This window comes from Leuciscus leuciscus, assembly GCF_965113295.1.
Source record: "Leuciscus leuciscus genome assembly, chromosome: 5".
NCBI lineage: Eukaryota > Metazoa > Chordata > Actinopteri > Cypriniformes > Leuciscidae > Leuciscus > Leuciscus leuciscus.
The window spans coordinates 21,056,329-21,068,607 of NC_138729.1; the positions used below are offsets into that span (position 1 = coordinate 21,056,329).

A 12,279-nucleotide genomic window follows, 5' to 3' on the forward strand; every position below is an offset into this window, starting at 1 on the left:
AGTCAGGTCATTGTCACAACCATGACAGGTGGCACGTGCTGAGGCACACCTGAATCGAACGGAGCCTTGTCACCACCACTGTTAAATGCCGAGCAAGCCTCTCCTCAAGAGACCAGTCTCTTTTCCCCATTCATGCACTCTGGAGTCGAGGAGGGGAGCGGGGAGGGATTCCTGCGCTGCCAAGCTGTGGGTTGCTGGACCTGTATGCCCGAGCAGGGATGCACGCGACACCACTGTCAGGCTGAGAATGGCCAGCCCAGGCCGCCTTGCCCCTCAAGTGCAGCGACCCTTGGGAAGAAGAGCCGCTGGAGAAGCCACCGCCCCTCGCACCCCGATCCGAAGAGGGGAGCGCGTGTGGCTGCCTGGACCCCACCCCCTTTACCTGGAACAACCCATCTGAGCACTACCTTCCCTGCTTTTTTTACCCTTTTTGGACAATTATATGTAAATTTTCTTTTTTTGTTTGTTAATAAACGCCTCTCCGAGACTTGAAGCCACACCCACTGTGTCTGTCATTGCTCCTACCACCACAATACCTAAAACACTACTGGGGAGAGCTGGAAAATATTTATTAATTCTATTATTAATTATTAACTCCATTTGTACTTTTATATACTGTATATTAAGCTGCTCTTAATAATGAAAATAATTAAAAACGTTTATTGATCACCAAATCAGCATATTATAAATTATTTCATGTGACACTGAATATTGGAGTAATGGGTGCTAAAAAAGCAGTTCGATTTTGGTTAATTTATAACTTGTATAACCCTGTAATACGTCACACACCCATTAACCATGCAAATCTAACATTAGTTAGTACTCTGTAATTGTTTAACACACAAACATGCACACACACACAGAGGCACACCGCTACACAGCTACCTTGGCTCAATTAACCCATGCTTAATCTCGGACCTCCCATTGCAACATCTAAAAAGAAGCCGGGGACGAACACAAGATGCTATCTGCCAGAAAGATTATCCTGCCAGTGGTAGATCAAAGAGGGCTGGACTCTGGGCCCCTGCGATTAGCCATAATTAAACAAAGTATGTCTGTTTAAACTACATTAGCAGCTGGGCGTTTGCTTCAACAGAGTGGGCACAACTCAAGCGTCCTTAATTAAAAGATAATCCAAAGGATTGCCCCCAATCTGCTCCCAAAATATACATTTTGGCCCCCTCTGTTGTCTCCTGGGGTGTCACTAGTGAGCTTGTGGGGTGTTTTCAAGGAAGTCCGCCAGGAGCTGACCTAGGCTTCCTTAATAACTTCTGTCCAACAAGGAGATTGGGGGTGGAGGAGATGGAGAAAGAGAGAGAAAGAGAAAGAGAAAGGAAAGGGCCGATGAACGAAAGATAAAGGTAGGAACACTGAAAGAGAGAGAGATAGAGAGAAAGAGAGAAAGACTCTTCCTGATAACATCAATTTAGCATGCTATTATCTAAAATGGTGGAGAAGCACACGCCTGCACAGTCTGACATAAATCTTAGAGAGCTGGGGGGACATTGAATATGCATGAGCTGAAACAGATACGACACTGCCGCCACATTAATATTCCTGTCACTGGAGGTTTTCAAACTTTCAAGTGGATGACTTGAGCGAAGCCGGTCTGGAGTCGCTCTAAAACAGGGGCAAAAGAATCTGATCCATAATTAAAGACGTACAAGCCTGTGAACCCTAGCAGGAGGCAAAGCAGAGCAGAGAGAGACTCTTCAATGGTGTTTAAATGAACCAATGTGTGAACAGAGTCAAGAAAGAGTATGAACACAAATCAAATCTTGTATTATATCAAATCTGCAGTGCTTTTGGTGGTGAACTGCATGGAAAATGCTGACATATAATTTAGGACAGAGTAAGATAACACCAATGTTATCAATGATAATATTTATTTACCAACCCTGTATCACATGAAATACGTTCTGAGGAAACTATTTTGCAAATCGCAATTACGTTACATGACAACATATAAGCAGTGCTATTACGTTGGTCCTTAACCTAATATAAGCAGTGCTATTACGTTGGTCCTTAACCTAATATAGCCAATCTATTGCAGTGCTATATTACGTTTGTCCTGAACATAATAAATCCAAAGCAGGTTTCGTAGCATCTAATGCTGTTCATTTTGTTTTAATTATTTACTCCCTTTTTTCTCATTGGGCTACAAAATATTATCTATGCCAGGGCGAGTCAAATGGCGGCACCCAGATAATTTTTATCTGGCCCTTAAACTTGTTTTTGATGATTAAAACCCCTCGCAATCTGATATCAAAGTCCCCGCAAATGTTTAGCGCGTTCAGCGGTGATTTTAACAACGCACGCGATCATTCAGCGGTGAGTTTAACAACCGAGTCTCACGGCAGTTCGTGATATGGTCACGTAATTTAATCTATTGATTCGTGCCACGGACACGTTTATTTCGTTATTTATTTTTTATTTTTTTAAACTAATGTATTTTCAATGGGAAGCGTCTTTCGTGATAACAGCATGATTCTTTGCAGCAGAGAAGCTGTTTAATCAACATTTATTCACGAGATCTTATGTATTTTTTTAATGTTATTATTTCGATCTTATTGCCGGGGAAGCTGGATTGCTTTGCTGTTTATTGATATTTTTAAAATTATATTTTATCAGTAGGAAATCGCGCTGAAGAAGTCTCGTTCCGAACACATCGCGATATTTGGCATCAGTTCACGTGTGTCAGATGTTGGTAAGTAAATAAATACCTAAATACGCTGTCCTATAATGTGTGATATCATGTCTTTTCTGTTTGTCGATATTAATCTGCCATTATATCTGCCATCTCCACGGAGACTTTGCGTTTCATTGCTTTCTAATTCAAAACAGGGTGATTAACACTGCCTGTCACGTGACGTGCTATAGGCCTAGATATTCATATCAGATTAAAAATAGTACAATTATTTCCAAAGTTGTATTTGTAGTAGAAGCACAGTAAAAACAACACTTACCATGCTTTTACCACAGTAACATTAGTTTTACTGTGATAAGTGTAGTAAAAAGACAGTAATCACAAAACTTACCATGCTTTTACAGTACCACACTATTTGTAGTTTTAATGTGGTACTTATTGTAAATGCACAGTAACCACAACACTTACCATGCTTTTACCACAGTAACCATAGTTTTACTGTGATTGGTTTAGTAAAGGACAGTAATCACAAAACTTACCATGCTTTTACCTCAGTATTGATTGATAGTTTTAAAGTGATATTTGTTGTAAATGCATATTAACCACAACACTTGCCATGTTTGTAAGGCTTTATAATGTAACATCCAATATTTGTAAGGTATATCAGTACTTTTTCCTTTAAATAATCCTATATATTATACATAATGATATTTTCTTTTCTCTTTTTTCAGCTGAAAAGACCAAAAGGGCCTTTCGGACTCAGTCAGCCCATTATTGTTGGAGGAGAAGTAAACGGAGGAGACGGACAGCTTCAAAGGCAAATATTCGCAATGGTATGTGTGTGTTGGTTTTAACCCTAAATCAAACATTTTATCAAGCATTTGTTGTTTCTTAAAACTTTTCTCACAAAACCCATAGCCCAATCAGTACAAACAGAGACTGAAAGTCTTGATATTTCACAAGATTTAACAAGTTGTCAAATTCGTATGATACTCGTACATATTTGTATACTCGTACACAATCCTGCAGCTTTTACTCCTAGTGCTGTCATTGGCTACTGCCTCAATTCCTGTACATATTTATCGCGATATTTGTAAATCAGTTGCGCCCCTTCTTGGAAAGTTGTCGGATGTCACACACACTGTCAGAAAGTTTATATTAATTGTAAATTGGACCCTGTCTGTTTATGTTCCAGTAATACATGATGTCTCTCCACACCTCATAACCTACCTCTGTTTGCAAGAGTGGAAAAGCTTATCTGACTTGTCACATGACATTAGATACTCGATTATTTTGTCATAATCAGATCAGTTACACTGCTGATAACTGTCCCGTTTGCATGTAAATCATTTTCATGATTATTGCTTGCTATTAAAGACATACTTTTATTCATAGAAATGCCCACATATCAGTGAACTTAATACATAAAAATGCTTTTAACATTTAATTATGCAACACTCTTTACAGAAAACATATCCTACAGTTATAAACTGACTATTTGCAAGTAATGTATTAAAATTACCTTCCTTTCTGTTTTGCAGGATTACTTAGTCCTTTTTTTTTAAAGCTTTACCAATATCAAACTCAACCCTCACAAGAGCTACTAGTGAGTCGCAGCGAATCTTGCCGTGATCAGCCCTTCCCAGGTGAAGTTTCTTAATATATCAGTATTTACTCATCAAATGTTCTCTCCTGAATCATATGGTAAATTAACTTATTTATAACTGTCTTAATTTGTGTTTCAAGAACAATAGAGTAAGTCGAGACTTTCTTGTTTTACAGCCGAGAAGGAAGACCAGTCCTTATATCAACGCAAGCTAATCGAATAAGTCCTTTGTTTCGGGTGAGGAAGGAACATTTGGTGCCCAAAGACGACAGAAAAGTGCGTGAGTCCATTGGTATGTCTTGTATTGAAACAATGCTGTAATATGTAGTACATAATTTGATGTTGACAATTTTACATTGTACAGGTTATCACTTGGTTTTTGACCAAGTGAAGCTCTTGAAACAATTGACAGAAGAGTATGTTGTCTGGAAAGAAATCAAGCATCCCTGGCAAAGGCTCAAAAGAGACCATGCCTTTCTAAAAAATCTTTTAAAATGTGTTGCTGTTGATATGGTTAAAACTGTTTTTGTTCAGTACTTAGCTTATATTATGTGCTGCAATATATATATATATATATATATATATATATACTTCAATGTGTATATTATATAATGCTGCTTTATAAATTTATGTAAGGAACAGGCAACTCTGGCCCTTTGCATTCTACTTTTTGAGGTTAGTTAAGAGTTAACCTCCAACCCTAATCGAGCACATCTGAAAATTTTAACCAAAGTCTTCAAGTTTACTTCTAGACAATAGGCAGTAAACCATCACTGCTTTAAATCATGCAGAACATAAGCTGACCCGACTGTCCATTAAACAACTTGGTTTCTGTTTTTTTGTTTTACTTTCAGACCAGGACTGGAGAACGCCTGACAATGGGATGTTGAGACTTCTTCTTCTGGTTGAGAAAAAGCTACACCACATCAGTGATCACATCTTCTGTTCTTCAACTGAACAAACTGTTTAGACGAGGAAGAAGAACACGATAGAGACATACAGGGAAGAACAAGAAACCAGTTTATCACAGCTAAACTGGTTTCTTGCTCTTCCCTGTATGTCTCTATTGTGTTCTTCTAATGAATCATTATTTTCCAACACAATATCAAATCTGTTTTCTGTAGGTGACTGAATATGATTATCTGGCACTCATTTTGTGGCTTCAGCAGCTGTGAATGGATTCAAATGATGTTAATGTATTTTTGAAGACACATTTTTATTTATCTTGAATCTCATTTGTCTTTATGCTACTTTATCAACTGTATGCTTTGTTCTCCAATAAAGTGTTGTTTAATAAAGTATGGTGACTATTTTGTTTTGAAAGTTGTGTTTGGTACAGTAAATATAAAATTTTATTTGAGACATTTTCATTTCTTATTTCTTTAAAAATAACTACATATAATTAATAACTTATAAATAACTAAATATAATTAATTACCATGATTTTTTTACTTGGAACATAAAAATTTAGATCTGGTTAATGATATTTGGGACAACAATGCAACAAAAGTTGCACATACTTGCATGTATGCCAGTTTGCAGTGAAATAAAAGGAAGCTATGTGAATAACAAGAGGCTGCAGTGGGCTATCTTGCTATAAATACTTAAAGCTTAATTGATGATGATCCATGTTGATCATTCTAGTATACTCTATATATCACTGATGTCAGGAATATAAGCAGCAAGAGGGGGTGAAAAGGAAATGTTGGCACTGTTTTTTTGTTGTTTTATTGAATGGTGCATTATCCTTGTGTAATAGTAATAGTATGTGTAGATCTGTGTAGATTATACTGTCCTTCCACCCCCAGGGGCCCAGCAATGGCCCCCAGAAGAGCAAACAAATGCACATTTCAAATGGCTGTAACTCAAAGTCTGGTTAGTGTATCAAAGAGAAAATTGGCTGGACAACTGCTTATACTATGTTTAATAAATAATGTTGGCCACAGTTTTCAGACATATATGGAAAGCTGGCATAAAGGTTATTTTTAAAGTGCTCACAGTAAAATATCAAATTTCAGCCTGTCCCTCATATATGTCATAAAGGTTTGCACAATGAACAAAATGATATATCCAGTTGTCCATTAAATATATTATTTATTTAACATTTATTGTTTTATTACTAAACGTTTTAAACTACATTACCCACATATCTCTGTCATTCTATCAGTGGAACAGGAAGCATGGGCTGTGTAGTTCATTGAAATGTGCAGACATGCTTAGGGTTAGGGTTAGGATCTCGGTAAAGGAGTAATTTCTCACAACATAGAGACACTTTATAGTTAGCTTAATGTATAACTAACGTAATAATAACACCAAAACATACTTTGTAACATGAAGCGCCGTTTTATATGGGTTAAACGATTGTCCAATCACAGCGAGCTCTGCGAGAAGGTCACCGCCAATACAAACCCAGCTGAACAGATGCGTCACACTTACATGCCCATTTATGGTAAACGATGACAGATCTCTTCTGGTTCCGGCTGCAGGGATAGATACCTTAAATAAATTGTATTTAGGCTGTTAAACATGCATTCCTTCTAATTAAATTATAAAACTCATATTTAAAAACAAAAGACTCCTTTGTGTGGTTACCATCCAAAAACGAGTTCACATGATCAATGACACAAATTTGCATAGACTGATGCATAAATACATTTGAAAGAGAAACTTTTTTTCTAAGCAATGGCCTACAGCAGGGTAGTTTTGCAGTATTTTAATTAAAAATAATTACATGTACTAAAGTGCTTCTAACATTTACAGTGTATGTATAGTATATTAAAGGTATATCAATTATATTCAAATAAATGTAACAAAAGCACAATGAATGGACACCATTTTGAAAGCTTATTCCAATATTTAATGTCAAACTGTTTAAAGACAAATGTAGCGCCAAAACTACAGCACAACAGTATAAAAATCAGTTAATTAAATATCCAGATACAGGGGCAATCTATTATAGTGACACATACATTAACGTTAAAAAATTGCTATGATGAAGTTATATATTTACAAACCAAGAGATGAGGTTCAAGTTTGTTATGTGAACATACATTTGTTTCTTCGCTTTAAAGAACAAATAGGTAAAAACATAAGCACAACATTTTACATTCTCAACTTTCATTCTATATCCTTGTGATTATTGGTCACTTTTATTGTAACTATGCAATGAATATGTCCTTTAGCAAAACACCTGATGAGCACTGACACTTTTTTGAAAAAGGCATTAGGCAGACATCAAGTACAGTTTATGAAGCTGAAAAGAGAAAACAAAACGCTTTAACAATATGGAAAAAGATAAATCACTATTTTCAATATTGGTTCTGCATATATCAAAGAGATCCTGAGGAGGAGTGGGACTCCACATGAAGACTTTCAGAAACTGAGACAGAGCAAAGGGTGCACCTCGCTGGACACATCCTACGCATGCCCAAACAACAACACCCAAAGACAGTTAGGAAGTGGACACCACCAGGAGGATGCAGGAGACAGGGAAGTCCAAGGAAGACATGGAGACATGTTTCACGAAGACCTGAAGAATGTCAGTGTCCCATGGGAAGATGTGAAGAACTTGGCCACGGATCGAATACGTTGGAGGACACTTGTTGCCCAATGTGCCCAGCACAGGACTTGATGATGATGTTGTGAGTTTATCCATAACTGTGGGATATGTTTTCTGTAAAGAGTGTTGCATAATTAAATGTTAAGTTCACTGATATGTGGGCATTTCTATGAATAAAAGTATGTCTTTAATAGCAAGCAATAATCATGAAAATGATTTACATGCAAACGGGACAGTTATCAGCAGTGTAACTGATCTGATTATGACAAAAAATCGAGTATCTAATGTCATGTGACAAGTCAGATAAGCTTTTCCACTCTTGCAAACAGAGGTAGGTTATGAGGTGTGGAGAGACATCATGTATTACTGGAACATAAACAGACAGGGTCCAATTTACAATTAATATAAACTTTCTGACAGTGTGTGTGACATCCGACAACTTTCCAAGAAGGGGCGCAACTGATTTACAAATATCGCGATAAATATGTACAGGAATTGAGGCAGTAGCCAATGACAGCACTAGGAGTAAAAGCTGCAGGATTGTGTACGAGTATACAAATATGTACGAGTATCATACGAATTTGACAACTTGTTAAATCTTGTGAAATATCAAGACTTTCAGTCTCTGTTTGTACTGATTGGGCTATGGGTTTTGTGAGAAAAGTTTTAAGAAACAACAAATGCTTGATAAAATGTTTGATTTAGGGTTAAAACCAACACACACATACCATTGCGAATATTTGCCTTTGAAGCTGTCCGTCTCCTCCGTTTACTTCTCCTCCAACAATAATGGGCTGACTGAGTCCGAAAGGCCCTTTTGGTCTTTTCAGCTGAAAAAAGAGAAAAGAAAATATCATTATGTATAATATATAGGATTATTTCAAGGAAAAAGTACTGATATACCTTACAAATATTGGATGTTACATTATAAAGCCTTACAAACATGGCAAGTGTTGTGGTTAATATGCATTTACAACAAATATCACTTTAAAACTATCAATCAATACTGAGGTAAAAGCATGGTAAGTTTTGTGATTACTGTCCTTTACTAAACCAATCACAGTAAAACTATGGTTACTGTGGTAAAAGCATGGTAAGTGTTGTGGTTACTGTGCATTTACAATAAGTACCACATTAAAACTACAAATAGTGTGGTACTGTAAAAGCATGGTAAGTTTTGTGATTACTGTCTTTTTACTACACTTATCACAGTAAAACTAATGTTACTGTGGTAAAAGCATGGTAAGTGTTGTTTTTACTGTGCTTCTACTACAAATACAACTTTGGAAATAATTGTACTATTTTTAATCTGATATGAATATCTAGGCCTATAGCACGTCACGTGACAGGCAGTGTTAATCACCCTGTTTTGAATTAGAAAGCAATGAAACGCAAAGTCTCCGTGGAGATGGCAGATATAATGGCAGATTAATATCGACAAACAGAAAAGACATGATATCACACATTATAGGACAGCGTATTTAGGTATTTATTTACTTACCAACATCTGACACACGTGAACTGATGCCAAATATCGCGATGTGTTCGGAACGAGACTTCTTCAGCGCGATTTCCTACTGATAAAATATAATTTTAAAAATATCAATAAACAGCAAAGCAATCCAGCTTCCCCGGCAATAAGATCGAAATAATAACATTAAAAAAATACATAAAAATACATAAGATCTCGTGAATAAATGTTGATTAAACAGCTTCTCTGCTGCAAAGAATCATGCTGTTATCACGAAAGACGCTTCCCATTGAAAATACATTAGTTTAAAAAAATAAAAAATAAATAACGAAATAAACGTGTCCGTGGCACGAATCAATAGATTAAATTACGTGACCATATCACGAACTGCCGTGAGACTCGGTTGTTAAACTCACCGCTGAATGATCGCGTGCGTTGTTAAAATCACCGCTGAACGCGCTAAACATTTGCGGGGACTTTGATATCAGATTGCGAGGGGTTTTAATAATCAAAAACAAGTTTAAGGGCCAGATAAAAATTATCTGGGTGCCGCCATTTGACTCGCCCTGGCATAGATAATATTTTGTAGCCCAATGAGAAAAAAGGGAGTAAATAATTAAAACAAAATGAACAGCATTAGATGCTACGAAACCTGCTTTGGATTTATTATGTTCAGGACAAACGTAATATAGCACTGCAATAGATTGGCTATATTAGGTTAAGGACCAACGTAATAGCACTGCTTATATTAGGTTAAGGACCAACGTAATAGCACTGCTTATATGTTGGCATGTAACGTAATTGCGATTTGCAAAATAGTTTCCTCAGAACGTATTTCATGTGATACAGGGTTGTTATTTACAGTAAATGCCACTTGGGTTTATGGATAATACAAAGACATTAAGGTATTTTTAAGGTTTAAAAGCTCAAATAATTTTTGGGGCCACTGTGTCGTTATACATACTGTATGTTATAACCATCTAATGCATTAATATACCATGGTAAGTGCCTTGTCTCAGAACCAGACATACCATCTTAAAATATGCAAATCATCACGAAATATGAGTAAAACATGTTTATAAGTAAAAATCATAAATCTTGTATTTAAAAAATCCTAAACTGTCAATATTTATATAGCAAAAATTATTTACTAATATATATATATATATATATTTATATATATATTATTTTATCTGTGTCATTTTCAACACACCAAACAATTTTACCACAATAAGATCGTTCATGACGTTAGTGTAGCTTGAGATGAAATATGGCAAATGTGAGAAGAAAAGGGTTAATATAACTTTTTGAATTGTACTATTTGTATTACCTGTCAAGCATTTTTTTTTTATCATGCTAAGTGTCAAATATGGCTTTTTGTAATTTTGTTTTACTTTTTGACATATTACTTTTGTTTATTTGTTTATTTTGATACATAAAAATGTTAACTATAAAATTAGCCTTAGCAAGACATAAATGCCATTCAAATGTTATTTCCAACACAGAATGCTTTTAAACACTATTTTGAGATTAGAGAAAACTAACGTGTGAAGAATTATTTCCTGATAGTCCACAAGGCTAAATCTGCCCATAGTTGAAACAACACCATCATATTTACTGTGTAGCCTCTCACTGCTAATTTTGCACAGCTCATCTCAGACAAACTTCAGAGAAAAGTTAATGTGAGGGAAACAGTGAGTGACCCATCTAAGACAACAGCTTGATCAGTCTCAGATGTGAGTTTGTTCTTTGGGTACAGAGTGTTTTTTATATATAATTTTATTGAAAAAAATAAAATAAAATAAATATTATGTCTGTTTTTCAGATAGACTAAGAGAAAGAGGATTCCAGTCCCTGGTTTTAATTTAATAGTGGCTGCATGAACGATGAAAGTCACTATGGGAGGAAGAGGTTATGAAGTCATGTGATATATACATCACCACTCAAGCCCACTGCAAATCAAACTTAATCATGACCTAGAATCAGGGATGGTGTCAATTCCATTTTGGTAACACCATTGCATGGGATTTCAGTTACTCATCTGATTTAAGTTACCAAAACAATAAAACAGATTGAAGGGGATTTCTGTTTTTTGAGAACCAACTGTAAGAAAACTGTATTTAATAACAGGTGTGACTCAGATTGCCTAGTTCATATTACAGGAGTGGATTGAATAATGTCTGTATAACCAATAACCAAAGTCAAACCCACTAATGACCATGACGTAAATATACAAAATGGAGACTTTTATAACTATAACTTAATTAATTGGTTTACTGAACCAACTCTCAAAGTGTGGATGTGAAACCTAAATGTTTTATAAAGTTAGTTTAGTTACAAAATAAGTTGCCAATGTCGTTCAGTTTATTCAGTTAAAAAGTATGAGCATAAAATATGACTAGCTGTGGAACAATCAATATCCATTTAGTTAAAATATGTGAGATTGAAACACATTTGATGTATTGATTATTGATATATGATAATATGTGATAAATATCTAACCCATGCACCACACTAAGTTTCCTAGTTTATGTTAAAACTGTGTAATACAAATGGATTGAAATTTGATATGTAATTCAAATACATCAATCTTACATTTAGGCCTAAATATGTGTTTGAGGTATGACTCTCGTGACCACAAATGTTGTGGAAAATACCAGAATTATGCCTTGCCTTTTGTCTTTTTTTTTCTCTTCTCTTCTTTAAAGTAGAGTAGAGAGAAAACAGGATATTATGGGGAGAGGAAATGTCACAAACCAGATTTGAACTTGTGTCACCACAACTCAGTGTGTCTGAGCACATGTGCTAACCACTACACTACATCTCTGACTGGCCTGTTATCATTTGGTTCTCAATCTCAGATACTGACTGAGTAGCCTTATATTAAACGCAAGCTGCCTTAAACATAAGAATCACAGAGTGCAGTTAAGTTCAGAGAGGAGACTGAGGATTTGCTGAAGCGAGACGTTGCTGTTCAAGGGATACTCTTGACATGG

The 12,279-nt window shown here is 35.8% G+C and overlaps 4 long non-coding RNA genes across 4 annotated transcripts in view; 2 read left to right on the top strand and 2 right to left on the bottom strand.

The window, feature by feature from the left end:
- Window positions 1–12,279, bottom strand: part of LOC309499034 — a 322,784-nt gene that overhangs the window by 34,333 nt on the left and 276,172 nt on the right. The gene's annotated exons all lie outside the window — the stretch shown is intronic.
- On the top strand, window positions 2,560–4,503 carry LOC309498980. The gene is made up of 4 exons (XR_014206089.1): window positions 2,560–2,707; window positions 3,379–3,480; window positions 4,189–4,293; window positions 4,430–4,503. It is a non-coding gene; the product is annotated as an uncharacterized lncRNA (long non-coding RNA).
- LOC309498981 lies at window positions 4,507–5,565 on the top strand. The gene is made up of 2 exons (XR_014206090.1): window positions 4,507–4,545; window positions 5,108–5,565. It is a non-coding gene; the product is annotated as an uncharacterized lncRNA (long non-coding RNA).
- On the bottom strand, window positions 7,088–9,757 carry LOC309499036. Its single transcript, XR_014206108.1, has 3 exons — window positions 9,314–9,757; window positions 8,541–8,642; window positions 7,088–7,926 (listed from the first exon to the last, which is right to left on the bottom strand). It is a non-coding gene; the product is annotated as an uncharacterized lncRNA (long non-coding RNA).